Source organism: Chiloscyllium plagiosum, unplaced genomic scaffold (genome assembly GCF_037043375.1).
Source record: "Chiloscyllium plagiosum isolate Xiang-an unplaced genomic scaffold, Cpla_swu_hap1 HiC_scaffold_44, whole genome shotgun sequence".
In the NCBI taxonomy this organism is placed as follows: domain Eukaryota; kingdom Metazoa; phylum Chordata; class Chondrichthyes; order Orectolobiformes; family Hemiscylliidae; genus Chiloscyllium; species Chiloscyllium plagiosum.
Window position 1 is genome coordinate 50,309,010 of NW_028270182.1, and position 7,438 is coordinate 50,316,447.

Consider the following 7,438-nt stretch of genomic DNA (forward strand, 5'->3'; position numbering starts at 1 on the left):
GGTTAGGGTTAGGGTTAGGGTTAGGGTTAGGGTTAGGGTTAGGGTTAGGGTTAGGGTTAGGGTTAGGGTTAGGGTTAGGGTTAGGGTTAGGGTTAGGGTTAGGGTTAGGGTTAGGGTTAGGGTTAGGGTTAGGGTTAGGGTTAGGGTTAGGGTTAGGGTTAGGGTTAGGGTTAGGGTTAGGGTTAGGGTTAGGGTTAGGGTTAGGGTTAGGGTTAGGGTTAGGGTTAGGGTTAGGGTTAGGGTTAGGGTTAGGGTTAGGGTTAGGGTTAGGGTTAGGGTTAGGGTTAGGGTTAGGGTTAGGGTTAGGGTTAGGGTTAGGGTTAGGGTTAGGGTTAGGGTTAGGGTTAGGGTTAGGGTTAGGGTTAGGGTTAGGGTTAGGGTTAGGGTTAGGGTTAGGGTTAGGGTTAGGGTTAGGGTTAGGGTTAGGGTTAGGGTTAGGGTTAGGGTTAGGGTTAGGGTTAGGGTTAGGGTTAGGGTTAGGGTTAGGGTTAGGGTTAGGGTTAGGGTTAGGGTTAGGGTTAGGGTTAGGGTTAGGGTTAGGGTTAGGGTTAGGGTTAGGGTTAGGGTTAGGGTTAGGGTTAGGGTTAGGGTTAGGGTTAGGGTTAGGGTTAGGGTTAGGGTTAGGGTTAGGGTTAGGGTTAGGGTTAGGGTTAGGGTTAGGGTTAGGGTTAGGGTTAGGGTTAGGGTTAGGGTTAGGGTTAGGGTTAGGGTTAGGGTTAGGGTTAGGGTTAGGGTTAGGGTTAGGGTTAGGGTTAGGGTTAGGGTTAGGGTTAGGGTTAGGGTTAGGGTTAGGGTTAGGGTTAGGGTTAGGGTTAGGGTTAGGGTTAGGGTTAGGGTTAGGGTTAGGGTTAGGGTTAGGGTTAGGGTTAGGGTTAGGGTTAGGGTTAGGGTTAGGGTTAGGGTTAGGGTTAGGGTTAGGGTTAGGGTTAGGGTTAGGGTTAGGGTTAGGGTTAGGGTTAGGGTTAGGGTTAGGGTTAGGGTTAGGGTTAGGGTTAGGGTTAGGGTTAGGGTTAGGGTTAGGGTTAGGGTTAGGGTTAGGGTTAGGGTTAGGGTTAGGGTTAGGGTTAGGGTTAGGGTTAGGGTTAGGGTTAGGGTTAGGGTTAGGGTTAGGGTTAGGGTTAGGGTTAGGGTTAGGGTTAGGGTTAGGGTTAGGGTTAGGGTTAGGGTTAGGGTTAGGGTTAGGGTTAGGGTTAGGGTTAGGGTTAGGGTTAGGGTTAGGGTTAGGGTTAGGGTTAGGGTTAGGGTTAGGGTTAGGGTTAGGGTTAGGGTTAGGGTTAGGGTTAGGGTTAGGGTTAGGGTTAGGGTTAGGGTTAGGGTTAGGGTTAGGGTTAGGGTTAGGGTTAGGGTTAGGGTTAGGGTTAGGGTTAGGGTTAGGGTTAGGGTTAGGGTTAGGGTTAGGGTTAGGGTTAGGGTTAGGGTTAGGGTTAGGGTTAGGGTTAGGGTTAGGGTTAGGGTTAGGGTTAGGGTTAGGGTTAGGGTTAGGGTTAGGGTTAGGGTTAGGGTTAGGGTTAGGGTTAGGGTTAGGGTTAGGGTTAGGGTTAGGGTTAGGGTTAGGGTTAGGGTTAGGGTTAGGGTTAGGGTTAGGGTTAGGGTTAGGGTTAGGGTTAGGGTTAGGGTTAGGGTTAGGGTTAGGGTTAGGGTTAGGGTTAGGGTTAGGGTTAGGGTTAGGGTTAGGGTTAGGGTTAGGGTTAGGGTTAGGGTTAGGGTTAGGGTTAGGGTTAGGGTTAGGGTTAGGGTTAGGGTTAGGGTTAGGGTTAGGGTTAGGGTTAGGGTTAGGGTTAGGGTTAGGGTTAGGGTTAGGGTTAGGGTTAGGGTTAGGGTTAGGGTTAGGGTTAGGGTTAGGGTTAGGGTTAGGGTTAGGGTTAGGGTTAGGGTTAGGGTTAGGGTTAGGGTTAGGGTTAGGGTTAGGGTTAGGGTTAGGGTTAGGGTTAGGGTTAGGGTTAGGGTTAGGGTTAGGGTTAGGGTTAGGGTTAGGGTTAGGGTTAGGGTTAGGGTTAGGGTTAGGGTTAGGGTTAGGGTTAGGGTTAGGGTTAGGGTTAGGGTTAGGGTTAGGGTTAGGGTTAGGGTTAGGGTTAGGGTTAGGGTTAGGGTTAGGGTTAGGGTTAGGGTTAGGGTTAGGGTTAGGGTTAGGGTTAGGGTTAGGGTTAGGGTTAGGGTTAGGGTTAGGGTTAGGGTTAGGGTTAGGGTTAGGGTTAGGGTTAGGGTTAGGGTTAGGGTTAGGGTTAGGGTTAGGGTTAGGGTTAGGGTTAGGGTTAGGGTTAGGGTTAGGGTTAGGGTTAGGGTTAGGGTTAGGGTTAGGGTTAGGGTTAGGGTTAGGGTTAGGGTTAGGGTTAGGGTTAGGGTTAGGGTTAGGGTTAGGGTTAGGGTTAGGGTTAGGGTTAGGGTTAGGGTTAGGGTTAGGGTTAGGGTTAGGGTTAGGGTTAGGGTTAGGGTTAGGGTTAGGGTTAGGGTTAGGGTTAGGGTTAGGGTTAGGGTTAGGGTTAGGGTTAGGGTTAGGGTTAGGGTTAGGGTTAGGGTTAGGGTTAGGGTTAGGGTTAGGGTTAGGGTTAGGGTTAGGGTTAGGGTTAGGGTTAGGGTTAGGGTTAGGGTTAGGGTTAGGGTTAGGGTTAGGGTTAGGGTTAGGGTTAGGGTTAGGGTTAGGGTTAGGGTTAGGGTTAGGGTTAGGGTTAGGGTTAGGGTTAGGGTTAGGGTTAGGGTTAGGGTTAGGGTTAGGGTTAGGGTTAGGGTTAGGGTTAGGGTTAGGGTTAGGGTTAGGGTTAGGGTTAGGGTTAGGGTTAGGGTTAGGGTTAGGGTTAGGGTTAGGGTTAGGGTTAGGGTTAGGGTTAGGGTTAGGGTTAGGGTTAGGGTTAGGGTTAGGGTTAGGGTTAGGGTTAGGGTTAGGGTTAGGGTTAGGGTTAGGGTTAGGGTTAGGGTTAGGGTTAGGGTTAGGGTTAGGGTTAGGGTTAGGGTTAGGGTTAGGGTTAGGGTTAGGGTTAGGGTTAGGGTTAGGGTTAGGGTTAGGGTTAGGGTTAGGGTTAGGGTTAGGGTTAGGGTTAGGGTTAGGGTTAGGGTTAGGGTTAGGGTTAGGGTTAGGGTTAGGGTTAGGGTTAGGGTTAGGGTTAGGGTTAGGGTTAGGGTTAGGGTTAGGGTTAGGGTTAGGGTTAGGGTTAGGGTTAGGGTTAGGGTTAGGGTTAGGGTTAGGGTTAGGGTTAGGGTTAGGGTTAGGGTTAGGGTTAGGGTTAGGGTTAGGGTTAGGGTTAGGGTTAGGGTTAGGGTTAGGGTTAGGGTTAGGGTTAGGGTTAGGGTTAGGGTTAGGGTTAGGGTTAGGGTTAGGGTTAGGGTTAGGGTTAGGGTTAGGGTTAGGGTTAGGGTTAGGGTTAGGGTTAGGGTTAGGGTTAGGGTTAGGGTTAGGGTTAGGGTTAGGGTTAGGGTTAGGGTTAGGGTTAGGGTTAGGGTTAGGGTTAGGGTTAGGGTTAGGGTTAGGGTTAGGGTTAGGGTTAGGGTTAGGGTTAGGGTTAGGGTTAGGGTTAGGGTTAGGGTTAGGGTTAGGGTTAGGGTTAGGGTTAGGGTTAGGGTTAGGGTTAGGGTTAGGGTTAGGGTTAGGGTTAGGGTTAGGGTTAGGGTTAGGGTTAGGGTTAGGGTTAGGGTTAGGGTTAGGGTTAGGGTTAGGGTTAGGGTTAGGGTTAGGGTTAGGGTTAGGGTTAGGGTTAGGGTTAGGGTTAGGGTTAGGGTTAGGGTTAGGGTTAGGGTTAGGGTTAGGGTTAGGGTTAGGGTTAGGGTTAGGGTTAGGGTTAGGGTTAGGGTTAGGGTTAGGGTTAGGGTTAGGGTTAGGGTTAGGGTTAGGGTTAGGGTTAGGGTTAGGGTTAGGGTTAGGGTTAGGGTTAGGGTTAGGGTTAGGGTTAGGGTTAGGGTTAGGGTTAGGGTTAGGGTTAGGGTTAGGGTTAGGGTTAGGGTTAGGGTTAGGGTTAGGGTTAGGGTTAGGGTTAGGGTTAGGGTTAGGGTTAGGGTTAGGGTTAGGGTTAGGGTTAGGGTTAGGGTTAGGGTTAGGGTTAGGGTTAGGGTTAGGGTTAGGGTTAGGGTTAGGGTTAGGGTTAGGGTTAGGGTTAGGGTTAGGGTTAGGGTTAGGGTTAGGGTTAGGGTTAGGGTTAGGGTTAGGGTTAGGGTTAGGGTTAGGGTTAGGGTTAGGGTTAGGGTTAGGGTTAGGGTTAGGGTTAGGGTTAGGGTTAGGGTTAGGGTTAGGGTTAGGGTTAGGGTTAGGGTTAGGGTTAGGGTTAGGGTTAGGGTTAGGGTTAGGGTTAGGGTTAGGGTTAGGGTTAGGGTTAGGGTTAGGGTTAGGGTTAGGGTTAGGGTTAGGGTTAGGGTTAGGGTTAGGGTTAGGGTTAGGGTTAGGGTTAGGGTTAGGGTTAGGGTTAGGGTTAGGGTTAGGGTTAGGGTTAGGGTTAGGGTTAGGGTTAGGGTTAGGGTTAGGGTTAGGGTTAGGGTTAGGGTTAGGGTTAGGGTTAGGGTTAGGGTTAGGGTTAGGGTTAGGGTTAGGGTTAGGGTTAGGGTTAGGGTTAGGGTTAGGGTTAGGGTTAGGGTTAGGGTTAGGGTTAGGGTTAGGGTTAGGGTTAGGGTTAGGGTTAGGGTTAGGGTTAGGGTTAGGGTTAGGGTTAGGGTTAGGGTTAGGGTTAGGGTTAGGGTTAGGGTTAGGGTTAGGGTTAGGGTTAGGGTTAGGGTTAGGGTTAGGGTTAGGGTTAGGGTTAGGGTTAGGGTTAGGGTTAGGGTTAGGGTTAGGGTTAGGGTTAGGGTTAGGGTTAGGGTTAGGGTTAGGGTTAGGGTTAGGGTTAGGGTTAGGGTTAGGGTTAGGGTTAGGGTTAGGGTTAGGGTTAGGGTTAGGGTTAGGGTTAGGGTTAGGGTTAGGGTTAGGGTTAGGGTTAGGGTTAGGGTTAGGGTTAGGGTTAGGGTTAGGGTTAGGGTTAGGGTTAGGGTTAGGGTTAGGGTTAGGGTTAGGGTTAGGGTTAGGGTTAGGGTTAGGGTTAGGGTTAGGGTTAGGGTTAGGGTTAGGGTTAGGGTTAGGGTTAGGGTTAGGGTTAGGGTTAGGGTTAGGGTTAGGGTTAGGGTTAGGGTTAGGGTTAGGGTTAGGGTTAGGGTTAGGGTTAGGGTTAGGGTTAGGGTTAGGGTTAGGGTTAGGGTTAGGGTTAGGGTTAGGGTTAGGGTTAGGGTTAGGGTTAGGGTTAGGGTTAGGGTTAGGGTTAGGGTTAGGGTTAGGGTTAGGGTTAGGGTTAGGGTTAGGGTTAGGGTTAGGGTTAGGGTTAGGGTTAGGGTTAGGGTTAGGGTTAGGGTTAGGGTTAGGGTTAGGGTTAGGGTTAGGGTTAGGGTTAGGGTTAGGGTTAGGGTTAGGGTTAGGGTTAGGGTTAGGGTTAGGGTTAGGGTTAGGGTTAGGGTTAGGGTTAGGGTTAGGGTTAGGGTTAGGGTTAGGGTTAGGGTTAGGGTTAGGGTTAGGGTTAGGGTTAGGGTTAGGGTTAGGGTTAGGGTTAGGGTTAGGGTTAGGGTTAGGGTTAGGGTTAGGGTTAGGGTTAGGGTTAGGGTTAGGGTTAGGGTTAGGGTTAGGGTTAGGGTTAGGGTTAGGGTTAGGGTTAGGGTTAGGGTTAGGGTTAGGGTTAGGGTTAGGGTTAGGGTTAGGGTTAGGGTTAGGGTTAGGGTTAGGGTTAGGGTTAGGGTTAGGGTTAGGGTTAGGGTTAGGGTTAGGGTTAGGGTTAGGGTTAGGGTTAGGGTTAGGGTTAGGGTTAGGGTTAGGGTTAGGGTTAGGGTTAGGGTTAGGGTTAGGGTTAGGGTTAGGGTTAGGGTTAGGGTTAGGGTTAGGGTTAGGGTTAGGGTTAGGGTTAGGGTTAGGGTTAGGGTTAGGGTTAGGGTTAGGGTTAGGGTTAGGGTTAGGGTTAGGGTTAGGGTTAGGGTTAGGGTTAGGGTTAGGGTTAGGGTTAGGGTTAGGGTTAGGGTTAGGGTTAGGGTTAGGGTTAGGGTTAGGGTTAGGGTTAGGGTTAGGGTTAGGGTTAGGGTTAGGGTTAGGGTTAGGGTTAGGGTTAGGGTTAGGGTTAGGGTTAGGGTTAGGGTTAGGGTTAGGGTTAGGGTTAGGGTTAGGGTTAGGGTTAGGGTTAGGGTTAGGGTTAGGGTTAGGGTTAGGGTTAGGGTTAGGGTTAGGGTTAGGGTTAGGGTTAGGGTTAGGGTTAGGGTTAGGGTTAGGGTTAGGGTTAGGGTTAGGGTTAGGGTTAGGGTTAGGGTTAGGGTTAGGGTTAGGGTTAGGGTTAGGGTTAGGGTTAGGGTTAGGGTTAGGGTTAGGGTTAGGGTTAGGGTTAGGGTTAGGGTTAGGGTTAGGGTTAGGGTTAGGGTTAGGGTTAGGGTTAGGGTTAGGGTTAGGGTTAGGGTTAGGGTTAGGGTTAGGGTTAGGGTTAGGGTTAGGGTTAGGGTTAGGGTTAGGGTTAGGGTTAGGGTTAGGGTTAGGGTTAGGGTTAGGGTTAGGGTTAGGGTTAGGGTTAGGGTTAGGGTTAGGGTTAGGGTTAGGGTTAGGGTTAGGGTTAGGGTTAGGGTTAGGGTTAGGGTTAGGGTTAGGGTTAGGGTTAGGGTTAGGGTTAGGGTTAGGGTTAGGGTTAGGGTTAGGGTTAGGGTTAGGGTTAGGGTTAGGGTTAGGGTTAGGGTTAGGGTTAGGGTTAGGGTTAGGGTTAGGGTTAGGGTTAGGGTTAGGGTTAGGGTTAGGGTTAGGGTTAGGGTTAGGGTTAGGGTTAGGGTTAGGGTTAGGGTTAGGGTTAGGGTTAGGGTTAGGGTTAGGGTTAGGGTTAGGGTTAGGGTTAGGGTTAGGGTTAGGGTTAGGGTTAGGGTTAGGGTTAGGGTTAGGGTTAGGGTTAGGGTTAGGGTTAGGGTTAGGGTTAGGGTTAGGGTTAGGGTTAGGGTTAGGGTTAGGGTTAGGGTTAGGGTTAGGGTTAGGGTTAGGGTTAGGGTTAGGGTTAGGGTTAGGGTTAGGGTTAGGGTTAGGGTTAGGGTTAGGGTTAGGGTTAGGGTTAGGGTTAGGGTTAGGGTTAGGGTTAGGGTTAGGGTTAGGGTTAGGGTTAGGGTTAGGGTTAGGGTTAGGGTTAGGGTTAGGGTTAGGGTTAGGGTTAGGGTTAGGGTTAGGGTTAGGGTTAGGGTTAGGGTTAGGGTTAGGGTTAGGGTTAGGGTTAGGGTTAGGGTTAGGGTTAGGGTTAGGGTTAGGGTTAGGGTTAGGGTTAGGGTTAGGGTTAGGGTTAGGGTTAGGGTTAGGGTTAGGGTTAGGGTTAGGGTTAGGGTTAGGGTTAGGGTTAGGGTTAGGGTTAGGGTTAGGGTTAGGGTTAGGGTTAGGGTTAGGGTTAGGGTTAGGGTTAGGGTTAGGGTTAGGGTTAGGGTTAGGGTTAGGGTTAGGGTTAGGGTTAGGGTTAGGGTTAGGGTTAGGGTTAGGGTTAGGGTTAGGGTT